Source organism: Misgurnus anguillicaudatus, chromosome 9, assembly GCF_027580225.2.
Source record: "Misgurnus anguillicaudatus chromosome 9, ASM2758022v2, whole genome shotgun sequence".
NCBI lineage: Eukaryota > Metazoa > Chordata > Actinopteri > Cypriniformes > Cobitidae > Misgurnus > Misgurnus anguillicaudatus.
In genome coordinates, this window is record NC_073345.2 from 25,656,240 (window position 1) to 25,668,993 (window position 12,754).

General features: G+C 42.8%; 1 long non-coding RNA gene across 1 annotated transcript; it reads right to left on the minus strand.

Annotated features, from left to right (window-relative positions):
• Positions 1-729: 729 nt before the first annotated feature.
• Positions 730-11,724, minus strand: LOC141366237 (uncharacterized). The gene is made up of 3 exons (XR_012371340.1): positions 11,670-11,724; positions 11,552-11,597; positions 730-1,103 (listed from the first exon to the last, which is right to left on the minus strand). It is a non-coding gene; the product is annotated as an uncharacterized lncRNA (long non-coding RNA).
• Between the last annotated feature and the right edge of the window lie 1,030 nt (positions 11,725-12,754).

A 12,754-nucleotide genomic window follows, 5' to 3' on the forward strand; every position in this document is an offset into this window, starting at 1 on the left:
CCCATAGTGACCAGAGAGAAAATATTTGCACTTTAACAGCATTGGGTATAGTCAACAAATAAAGTTACAAATTAAGTAGAAGTATCCTCCAATTGGTCTGTAGGTTTACCCATGTCAACCATTAACTAGGCTATACGTCATCCTGCTACATACCGTATGTGGAAAATAATGTTATTTGAACCATAAACCATGTAAAGAAATTGCTTTACACCAAATATACAAAATAACTTTTTTAACAACGTAATAAAGATTTTAGAAAATTCTGATTACAGAAATGTACTCACCACTGTAGCAAAGGAATGATAACTGATTATCACAGTTTTCATCTGCCCAACTACCAGAGACAGTAAAGGACACAGCAGTGCAGTAATTATTGTATGCAGCATTATATGGCGGTCCTGATATCCAGTTACTGAATGTAGAGTTACTCTGATCAGACCAAGATCTGGGTCTGTACAGACCAATCCAAACTGAATCATGGTTATTTTGGAGAAAATACTGAATCTCCTGGTTTTCAGATTCATTCCTGATACTAACAAGATCTGTGTGATTCTCTCTGCAGTAACTCTGAGCTTCAATCCAGGTCTTATATTGATGAACCAAAACATAACTAGTGTTGGCATTCTGTCTTCCTACAAGCATTTATAGTTAGAGGTTGGTTATTTAATACAAATTGAGCTCTCATTGTGCTACAGTATAATATTATTGAAATTGCTCACCATCATAGCAGATGAAAAAAAATTTGTTGTAGCAATATGTTGGATGCCATATCCCATTGTAAATTTCAACACAATCATTTTCTCCATAATTTTCAGGTCCTGGGTTATACCAGTTTCTATACTGTTTATCTCCCCCTTTAAAGAAATTGGTGTCCTCCAGAGTCCATTTCCAACTGTTCAAATCATCATAGAGTCCAATCCAGGCCAGATCAATGGAATTAAAGTCATTCACTGTGTTGAGTAACTGGATCGTCTCTTGTTCATTTTCAATGGTGGCCAGATCAGTGTATTTATCTCTACAGTAACTCTGAGCTTCGGTCCATGTCTTGGATTCATTTACAAAGACATACTGACGTGCAGAACATGAAGTGAAGGTGATAAAGCCTGATGAGAAACAAAGGTTAAAGGGATAGTTCACTTTAAAATGAAAATTCTGTCATCATTTACTCATCCTCATGTTGTTCTAAACCTGTATGAATTTTTTTTTCTCTGATGAACACAAAAGAAGATATTTTGAGAAATGATGGTAAACGCACAGCAGTAAGTGACCATTGACTTCCATAGTAGGAAAAAAATATTTTGGAAGTATTGTGATAAATGACTAAGAAAATGTTTTGATAAATGATGGTAAGCACACAGGTGATGGTACCCATTAAATTCCATCATATTTTTTTATTCATACTATGGAAGTCTATGGTCACTTACTGCTGTGTGTTTACTATCATTTCTCAAAATATCTTCTTTTGTGTTTATCAGAAAAAAGAAATTCATACAGATTTAGAACAACATGAGGATGAGTAAATGATGACAGAATTTTCGTTTTAAAGTGAACTATTATATTGCTTTAAAATCATATATTTATTAACGTGTGTGGCCACCTAATAGCCTCTTTCCATGTTTTATGTATATTATGTATATTACTTAAAGGAATAGTCTACTCATTTTCAATATTAAAATATCGTCGCTGCCCGATGAAACTCACGCATGTCCAAAACGGTTACTTTTCAGAAAGTGAAAAAAACACCGTATATCAAAAGCAGTTGAATGTAGCGTTGTCATACTTGGTACGGCATATTTACATGTAACCATATTCTTGCCAGTGTAATGATATAATCCACATTTGACCAAAATTGAGTTTAAATGGACATGCGTGCATATTTTACAGTAACTTTGATCGATACGCGTTCTTCCGATCATTAATTAGAATGGCCAAGTCGCGTTTCGTATTGACAGATGAATACGCTCAGTTCATTAAATAGCCTACATCTTAGTTAAATACGCTCACTTTATTTAATATTAATTATACATTTATTAAATGTCTCTTGCAAACTATGAAGGGACAATGAATCAATACACTGACATGTTAATGCTACACAGCAGGGGCGTCAGTTTGTGTTGAAAAGTGGTGGGGACAAAAGATCAGATAAAAACATTACCGCAGGACAGGAAAAATATTGAATAACGGCGCATCAAAAATGGGCATAGCGTAGGCTAGTCAACGGCAAGAAAATACTCAGCATAAAACCCTCAACAATGTCGACTGCACACATGTAACAGTCCCTGCAACACCAGCTCAACCGAACAGTGCCAAAGCACCATAGCGTAGAAAACAGCAGCGCTTTTAGTCAATGATTAAGTCTTAAGCATCGCTTGATTTTTCAGAACATTTTAACCAAATGCTTTCAAAAAGTGGTGGGGACATCCCCAGCATAAATAACACCAATGCTAGACAGATACTTTGTTTGCACAGTCCTACCGTAATTAAGTCACTCCTAGATGTTAGTCTGGCGTCCGGGGGAAACGTTTACCTCGACGAAGGAAAGTCATTGTCATGTTTATTCGGCTATATCCAGTGCTGAGCTTCGATAAAACTTTACGAGACCGGCGAGATGCTTCACAGGCAGAAGATATGCGGCGTGATTGACAGCTTTGACACCAAATGGGTATACGTGAAAATCAGATGACATGATTTCACAAGTTTTCATTGGCCATTTAGGTATGTGACGCATACTGTATACGGAAATGAACCTGGAAATTCAATCTGTCGAAAAATCTCAAAATCGGCAAAATGAACATACGTGATTTTCATCGGACAGCGATGATATGTTATTACCATAACTAAGAATTGTTGATACATCCCTCTATCATCTGTGTGCATGCACGTAAGCGCTGGAGCGCGCTGCGACGCTTCGATAGCATTTAGCTTAGCCCCATTCATTCAATGGTACCATTTAGAGATAAAGTTAGAAGTGACCAAACACATCAACGGTTTTCCTATTTAAGACGAGTAGTTATACGAGCAAGTTTGGTGGTACAAAATAAAACGTAGCACTTTTCTAAGCGGATTTAAAAGAGGAACTATATTGTATGACGTAATATCACTTATAGGAGTACTTCGACTCGGCGCAGTAACACCCTCCCTCTCCCATTATGAGAGGGAGAAGGGGAGCGGACTTTTCAGGCGAGTCGAAGTACTCCCAAAAGTGCTATTCCGCCATAAAACATAGTTCCTCTTTTAAATTCGCTTAGAAAAGCGCTACGTTTTATTTTGTACCACCAAACTTGCTCGTATAACTACTCGTCTTAAATAGGAAAAACGTTGATGTGTTTGGTCACTTATATAGCTTGAGTGACCGGATGGAATTCAAGCGTAGTTCAGGCAGACCACTGATCGCTAACTACTCCAGCTGACGCTCAGCTGCTTAATCACTCTCACCTGCTTTAATCAACAGTATTTAAGCAGTCAATCAGACGCTCTGTAGCTACTCTGTCGCACAGACAATTTTACCGAGTCTGTCGCACAGACATTTTTACCGAGTCTGTCGCACAGACATTTGCATAGCAGATTGTAGACTGAGCCAGTACTCATGCGATCGATAGAATTTTATCGGAAGATGTTGCAATACTCTCTGTGGAAGTGCAGGAAGACATCCATTCCGTACAGGTATTAAGATAATTTGTGCGTATATCTCCTGTCAAGCCCAAAGAACTTATGTTTCCGTGATCTTTGAACGCGCTTTTCAGTGCGTGAGCTTTGAGTTTGTGCACGTATGCGCACTGGAAAAAGTTCACTTTAGTATCTTTGTCGCTCAAATAGTCTAAAATCGCTTGTCACTGTAAACAATAACTTTCTTTTCAACAGTATAGCAGGATGTTCTATTAACAGCATTTCATGCAATATTTAGCAGTTTTACCATATTTACATTTACGTATTTACAGCAGTAGGCCAGTAACGTTAGACCAATGTGACTACAAGCAAGGAGTATGTCCGTCATTCGTTCCAATTCATTTCGATATAAATCGTTCAGGTCACCTTGCAGTGTCAGTGTATATATGTTGTTTTAATTGATTGCCTCAAAATTCGACAATTGTAGTTTTACAGCATTTCGTGTCTTACACTTGTTTTAACGTCCCGAAGGCAGTCGCTCTACGCATCTTCAACAAGCATGTAAAGCATAAGAAACCAGTGTTGCCAACTATTTTCAATGGAAAGTAGCTAAGCTTGCTTGGAAAGTCGCTAAATGTCGCTAGATTACGTCATTGCGTCATTTGCATAACAGTGACATCATCACGTCACATTTGCATTCTTACTACACTGGCTTACTACATTATTTCAGGTTTCTCTTTCTCTCTGAACTGTCAAAAATGTTATTTTAAGACACATGAATGCTTGAAAATGTTTTCTCGTTTGTTTATCTGCTTATGTTCTTATAAAACGAAATGTGTGTATGTTCATGTTTATATGGCCAAACAGTCCAGTTTCAAAACATACACTGATAAATGATGGGAAACGTTGTTTTGTAGGTAAATAGCCCATTAACGCGTCAGCTCCGTACAGTTTGTCTGTTCTAAATGTGCTGCTGCTCAGCTCCCTCAAGTACATTTATTTTATGTACAGTGATTAATTTTATTCAAAGACCATTTTATATTTATATCTCGCCATTAATGTAAGCCATCGCGGGATCCGCCTGCTCCGGCTTCTCGCATGCACGATTATGCCGTCTGGACGCGGATAGATAACCACTTCTCCTGCCCTGATTGCAACTGGGAGAGACTCTGCTCTGCTGCGCAAGGACTAGACCGCCTGTGAATGCTTTGGGTCGGGGGTGGAGCCCACAGAAGCAGCGGTAGCTGCTCATTGAGAAGAGTGAATGTCTCCAACAATGCCAAGATGTAAGAAACATCTTGCACGTGTTATCTTGTGTTGGGGGTCCGTTAATTAATGATTAACTAATGTCAGCCTCAGCTGTCCTTCATTTTATTTCTCTCCTCTGAACCTGCCTGTTCCAAATCTATTGAATATCAGGGAACCGCGTTCCCTTTTGAGGTATGCTACCCAACATGCCAGGAGCCGCGTACTCCGAGACAAGCAGTCTCTAGAAGTTATGCACTCAACTACGTTGTTGTGTTTGGGGGATACATGCAAAGGATGCATCTTAAAGGTGCAGTATGACAACCGAGCCCCTTGATTCCTCAGCCTTTGGCCAAATTCAGATATTTGTTATAATATATAAATATATTATATAATTTGGTATTCTTAAGTGGTCCTGACTGAACTAACTTTATCTCTAAATGGTACCATTGAATGAATGGGGCTAAGCTAAATGCTATCGAAGCGTCGCAGCGCGCTCCAGCGCTTACGTGCACGCACACAGATGATAGAGGGATGTATCAACAATTCTTAGTTAAGGTAATAACATATTTTAATATTGAAAATGAGTAGACTATTCCTTTAATAAATTCATTGTGACTAAATTGTATTGTTTACATTATTATTTTATATTTTAAGAATAATATGCTGGTTAATGTGTCTCCGGGTTAACCTTGATGGTAAAGCATTAAAGCACCAAGTTTTTTAAAACCTTTTTTGCTCCCTTATTGTCATCACTATCGCTACTCTTTCTGTTTATAATTAACAAATAAATATAATTAATAAGATTTCATCTTTCAAGCTAAAAGAGAGTTTGTAATCTTTAAAGGTCCCATTCTTTCTGTGTTTTTAAAGCTTTGATTGTGTTTACAGTTCGCAATATAATGTTACCAGCCGGAGCGGGCTACTCAAATGCCCCTCCGGCGCGCTCCACCTCGTGGAGGTCCCCAAAAGCAACCCAATGAGCAATCACACGAAGCAGGTAAGTAAAATTAATACAAATTTTATTTAAATTATCTAAAATGCTGTTAAGCAGGGGGAAAGGGAAAAAGGGGATTTAAAAGTCTCTTTGTCTGTCCTCCACAGACTCGTCGAGGGAGAGGAGCCAATGGAGAAGGGGAGGTGGCCAGGGAGGCTCTTCTTCCAAACAGGGACAATCTCAGTCGTTGCTGGACACGCAGGCGGGCGAAATAGACAGGTAAGTCCCCGATGATCAACACACCACAGCGGCTCCACGATGCACCTCACAGCGGTTGTCTAGACCTAGGGTCGGTATAAGCATGCTCCACTGCTCCTAGCTTTGCCGTCTGTAAGTGAACCAGAGGGTTGTTATCAGTTATTACTTGTACCTTCGCTCCCCACAGGTAATCTTTGAACTTCTCACTCAGAGCCCATTTTAAGGCCAGCAGCTCCAACTTGAACGAGCTATAATTCTCGTCATTCCTTTCCGCCGGGTGGAGGCTTCTTACTCACTCGGCTCCCTCCTGACGCTGGGCCAACACAGCTCCTAGTCCCAGATTACTGGCATCTGTGTACAGGATGAAAGGTAAGTTAAAATCTGTGTAGGCCAGTATGGGTGCTTGTAATAACTCTTGTTTCAAATGTAGGAAAGCGGCTTCACACTTGGGGGTCCACGTTATCGCTGGAGACCCACGGCCTCGGGGTCGCCCTGTCCCGGCCAGCAACTGGTTAAGGGTCTTAGCGATCTTCGAGAATCCCTTTATGAAGCGACGATAGTAACCCACAAACCCCAGAAAAGATCTGAACTGTCTCACTGTTGTAGGGGCGCTCCATTCCATCACCTCAGCCACCTTCTCAGGGTCCACAGATACACCGGCGGCACTCACACAGTGTCCCAGGAACTTCACCTTCCGCTGTAACAGGTGGCATTTATCTGGCTGTAGCTTGAGTCCATACCTTTCCATCGCCTGGAACACTTCCTCCAGGTGCTGCAGGTGCGTATCGAAGTCCGGGGAGTAGACGATCACATCATCCAGATATACCAGGGTGGACTCCATCAGTCTACCTCCCAAACACTGTTGCATCAGTCGTTGAAACGTGGCGGGAGCGTTGCAAAGTCCGAAGGGCATCCGGTCCCATTCGAACAGTCCAAACGGGGTGGTGAAGGCGGTCTTCTCGCGGTCTGTCTCTTCGACTCCCACCTGCCAGTATCCGCTGGCTAAATCCAAGGTCGAGTACCAAGCCGACCGTGTTAAACTGGCCAGAGAGTCTTCAATTCAGGGCAACGGAAACGCGTCTTTCTTCGTTACCTGGTTTAGCTTGCGGTAGTCTACGCAGAACCTCCAGGCTCCGTTCTTCTTCTGGACTAACACAATGGGCGCTGCCCAGGGACTACTGCTCTCCCGCACGACCCCACGCTCCAACATGCCATGCCAACCTTTCTCGGCTGGGGCCATAATCCTGCTGGGGGACCCTCACCCAGACAAGAGCCTCACTTTGTGCAGGAATGGACAAGGCGAACCGGCAAGCCACCCGTCCAATTTCCTCACAATCCATCCGCCCTTTTGCCGTCTGGATCCGCCTGCAATCTGCGGCAATCCGCTTCCATTCTTGCCGTTTGGCCAAGGGGTCCGTCTTCGCGGGCCCGGCTCGGAACAACTCCTCCCAGTACTCTGCAATGACATTCATACCGATCAACCCTTGGTGAGCTTCCAAACAGTGGTCCTGGACGACCACGATCCCCTTCTGGGGCACAAGGACTCTGCGGACTTCTACATCAGCCACCACATATCCAACGTACGGGATTTCGAGGCCATTTGTTCCCTTTAGGGTCAGCCATGAGGGGTCCTTCCCTCTCATGCTCTGTCGGCCGAACACTTCCCATGCCAGACTCTCTGAAAATAGAGTGACCTTTGAGCCAGTGTCTATTAAACAAGGTATCTTTACTCCACATACCTTCACTTCCACCACCGGACTCCATCTTTTGAGGTGGGTCTTCACGAAGGGGTCAGACCACATGATCCACTGTGGCCGGTCTCCTCAAAAATCCCCAATCGAGCCTCTTCGGGGGCCACACTGCCGGCTGTAATGCCCGGCTTCTCCGCAACGATTACAGATGGGCCTACCCTGGTCATCCCATTCAAACCGGGGGCGGTTCGGCCGACTCAGCCTCCTTCCCGGGTAGCGACCGCCTTCAGAGTAGGCTCGTTCCCGAGGGGCAGTTCTCGTCTCTGGCCGAGGCATCCCCAGCCTCAACTCCTCTAGTAACGTCTTCAAGAACTCCTTCATTTGTGTTTGTACGTCCCTCATCAGCTCAGTTTTCAGGGCTTGTCGCCAATCGACCTCTTCCGGAGGGGCCGTCGTGCTGTTACTCACAGCGGCACACACTGGGAGTTCTTTTACTTCCTCTTGGTCGCGCTCTAGCGCAGCGGCCTCCTTCTTGAGATCCTCAAAGACAGTTCTGGGTCTCGACGAAATTGGACTCTCAGACATTGCCGTATGGGACCTTCCCGTAACCCTAGCAGGAACTGATCTCTCAAGAGAGTTTCTCCGTCTTCTAGGCCGTGGTCGGGACACTTCTGCAACCTGGTAAGGTATTCTCGAAGTCGTAAGGCATATGCTCGTTTGTCGGGGCCCCTGCTTACATCCAAAGAACTGAGCCCTCAGGACGGCTACCGGGATGGTATCTCCATACTGTTCGGACAAAAAAATTCAAATAGACTGAGCTGTGGCTCGCACTGCTTCTGGGGCGGCCTGGACTTCCCTCCATGCTTCTCCCTCCAGGGAGTTCAGCACGAACTGTAGCTGCTGGGCTGCGGTCAACCCCTGGATCCCGGCCAGGTACTCTATCTGGGCTCTCCATTCTGACAATCTCACCTCAGATTCTGCGCCGCTGTACTTCTGGATCCAGGGGTTTCCCATGAAGACTGGCATAACTCCGGGTGGGGCCTCAGGGAGCTCGTTGTCGGCCATTGGGGAGCTTTGGTTGGACACGCAGGCGGGGGAAATAGACAGGTAAGTCCACGATGATCAACACACCACAGCAGCTCCACGACGCACCTCACAGCGGTTGGCTTGACCTAGGGTCGGTATGAGCAACAGGAGACACGGCACAGCACTGCAAATACTCCAGGTGCACACACGTCAATAATGCAGACTCACACACAGCAATCCACACTTTGGTTAGTGATAATTAAGGTCCATACCTCCACGCTGGGTCAATACTCTTCACTGAGGAGGGAGATGTTTACATTCGCGGCCACCGGCGATTTGGACAGATGACACGGGTCCCCGCACAACGCTCCAGATATCCTGGAATCCCACTGGCTCTCCCACCGGCTTCGTTCTCCACGGTAGGGCCACTACACCACAACACACTCCTTGCAAATAGTCACTGTCTGTTCCTCCAATGCTTTCAGAATGAATAATAGACCACTGGTACTCACGATCCAATGTTTTTCATTTCTCTCCTTTTATTGTCGCTTGCCACAATGCCCGCTTCAACATCCACTACAAGGGATCAAAACAATGAACAACATCCTGTGGTTTACATGCTCTATTTATACTTCCTTTTCCCTTGAATCCTCAAATCAGCGTTTGTCACTGGTTTCCACTGATTTCGTTGCTCGGGTTAACCCGGAAGTGCTGGTGTTTGGGTAAATCGGTCCGGGCGGAACTATTCCTCCACACTTTGGTTCCGCCCTGATAGTCACTCGTGACAATAACATGTGTTCATGTTTTACTTGTAAAAAAACACATTATTTTTCTCACAATTTCTATATCGCTTTTATCACTCTCCTCAAAACAAGCTGATGTCTTCATTTTTCTATGAAGTCCCTCATTCAGAAATACGTATCGAGTTCTGATTGTGTAGTTTGTTCAGTGTGTTGTAATTCGATAGCAGCTTAGCTTAGCAGAGCCGTTTGAGTCAAAGCTGGCGACTGATGTATTCCTGTGGACTAAGTTTAGTCAAACACTGTTTTATTGACATCATTAACTCTTTCACCACCATTGACGAGATATCTCGCCAATTAAGAGAAAACGCTTCCCCGCCAATGACGAGTATTTCCGTCTATCCGCAATACCGCTATTATCCACCAAGTGGCGCCCTTCCGCAACTTTTATACCTGGAAGTATTGCCCTATGGCAAGCGGCTGCATGTCCGTGTTTGTTTTAAAGATTGCTCTGAATGGGATCTCTATGAAAAGTCCGTCACAAAAATGGAATTATCTCTGCTTTTTGCTCAAAATGTGGTGTTTTTGCAGAAACCTACCCATATTCAAAAGCTGATTACAAAAGAACCACTGAAGGTAGGATTAAACGTTTTTGTTTTTTTTTTTTGAAAGCAGAGGGTCTGTTCTTTCATTTGGTATATTGTATGTTTATATGTTTAAAGAAGAACATTTTCTGGAAAGCATTAAACTTTGGTGAAAATCATGAAAAGCGCTGGCGCTGGCTGGCAACTTTTTTTAAAAACGCTGGCGGTGAAAGAGTTAAAGCAGGAAGTAGAGGGCTGTAGGCCAAACCGGCCATTCGCTGTATGCTTTGATATGGGACTTCTGCTAAAGAAAATGTATTGCCTGGCAGTGAACTTTGAGCTTTATAATATTGCAGGTATTATTTATGCTCTAACAGCAACATTACACACTAACTAAAGTTTAAAAAATAGGATAAGGAAGAACGGGACCTTTAAAATAATGATATAAATTGCTGCTCCTGGTTGTGAATAAATATTTTTGTAAAATCATCAGATCAGATTCAAGCTACCAAACTAGTTTGTAATAAAGTGAAGGTTGAATTTGCCCATGTATGGTAACCCATACTTGGAATGTGACCTCTGCATGTAACCCATCCCAGTGAGTACACACACACACACACACACACACACACACACACACACACACACACACACACACACACACACACACACACACACACAGAGCAGTGGGCAGCTATCAATGCACAGCCTGGGGAGCAATACAGCTCTTGCATCTAAGTACTTAACTGATGAAAGCCGAAGAAAAGGTACACTGCCATACAGTGTGACACATAGTATGGCTACACTGAATGTTTGCCTGCACATATATTTTTGGTTTTGAAACTTGTTGGACTTGATATTAACAAAATCAACAAGTCCAACCAGCAACCTTTGTTAACAGAAGAATGCTAGAACGCTTGCAGGAAACTGAACTTGGCCATCTATGAACAGGGCTACAAAGCTGTTACAAGGACAATACAAAGCCAAAATCCCATTGTGAGTACCACATAAGTTCACTTTTCATGGACATATGTGACCCTGCCTGTAAAATTCAGGCTAAAGTCTTATAATCTAAGGATGAAATGGAGCATAAAATTTTTATTTAAATCATTAATTTCACTTTAATTTCAAATCTTTGAGATGACCCTCAGTGAATATATCAAGGGTATATTTTGTATCATGATTTTGTGTATAAAACAGCAAGACCAAATGTACAACACTTCTGTGTAGGACATATGTGTAAAATGTGTACCATTGAAAGTCTTATGCTGGCAAAAAAATTGTAAGCTTGGGCATACTCGGCAAAGCTCTCACTTCTGTTGTATATGCAAATGCATGACATTGCCTAAAGTATGAAACTTGTATTAGCATTAATGACTATAACACATTAAGAGAATTGATTGAAATCATGATTACTGAGCTACACAATTCATGCATAAAAAGTGATATTAAAATGCACATTACCTGAAATAAGAACTAGTAGAAACATGGCTGTGGATGAATTGTGTGTCTGTTTCAAGAAAAATAACAGTAAGTTATAAAGAAAAATATATTTGTATATTTGCAGTGTGTTTTCATTTACCTTTAAGTTCCGAAAACTGCAGTCTCTAACCAGTTTGTGTTTTGGTGAAGCTCTTTTGTAACAACCTAAAAAAATGTGGGTGTGATTATTGCTTATCCCCAACATCCTTAAAGACTTCTTCATAGTAATCTGACAAATAACAACAAACACTGACAATCTTTGTTTAACAGCATTACAAACATGGTTAAGAATATTAAAAAACATTCAAAAACCCGTTGGTCTACGTAGTTGACATGCAAACCTGAAAGCAAATAGAAAAGCAAAATGCTTTTGATTTTAGTTTTTGATATGAACTATCTTAGAAGAAAACTAACTAACCCTAAATAAATCAAATTAAAAGTTATTTGTAGCCAAATAAAACCAATGAAAGGCTCTGGGGTGGGTCAGGTAAAACTCTTTAGTGTCAGGACTCTGCCTTGAAGTCTTGTTTAATTTGTATTATGTCATGGTGGCAGAGTTCTGGCAGTCCCTGGCCTTGTGTGGAGGTTCATGCCTTGTTTTTGTGTTTGGCATGTACCTCCGGTGTCTTGTCATTTGTCCCCGCTCCCTCGTTCTCCTGCTTATTGTTAATTATTACTTATTCCCATCACCTGTTCCCCGCTCGTTATCTTGTTTGGTTTGCTCTATTTAATGTCAGTGTTTCTTTAGTTCTGTGCAGGATCATTATGTAGTGTTGTGTGCTCGTGTTGCGTGTGCATTCTAGTCTAGCGATCTAGTCATAGTCATAGTCATAGTCATAGTCTCAGTCTCAGTCTTAGTCTCAGTGTTATCTGTCAGTTTTATGTTTCATGTTGTGCACCCCCTCGTGGGTCTTTGTTTTGTAATAAAGTGTTTTCTGTTTTCCCCGACATCGTCTGCTATTGGGTTCATTCGTCCTGCAATCCTCACAGAATGATCCTGCCTAAACTGAACCCAGCAACGGTGTCGGGGTCCGTCGCAGCGCCTCCAGTCATGGTACTGCTGCCCATTGCTGTGCGTCCAGCCCCTTGCTGGTTGACAGAGGGGGAACGCACAGCACTCTTCAGTGCGCTCTTGAGAGCCGTCGCCAGGCCGGAGTCTGCGCAGCCAGAGCCGGAGCCCACTCA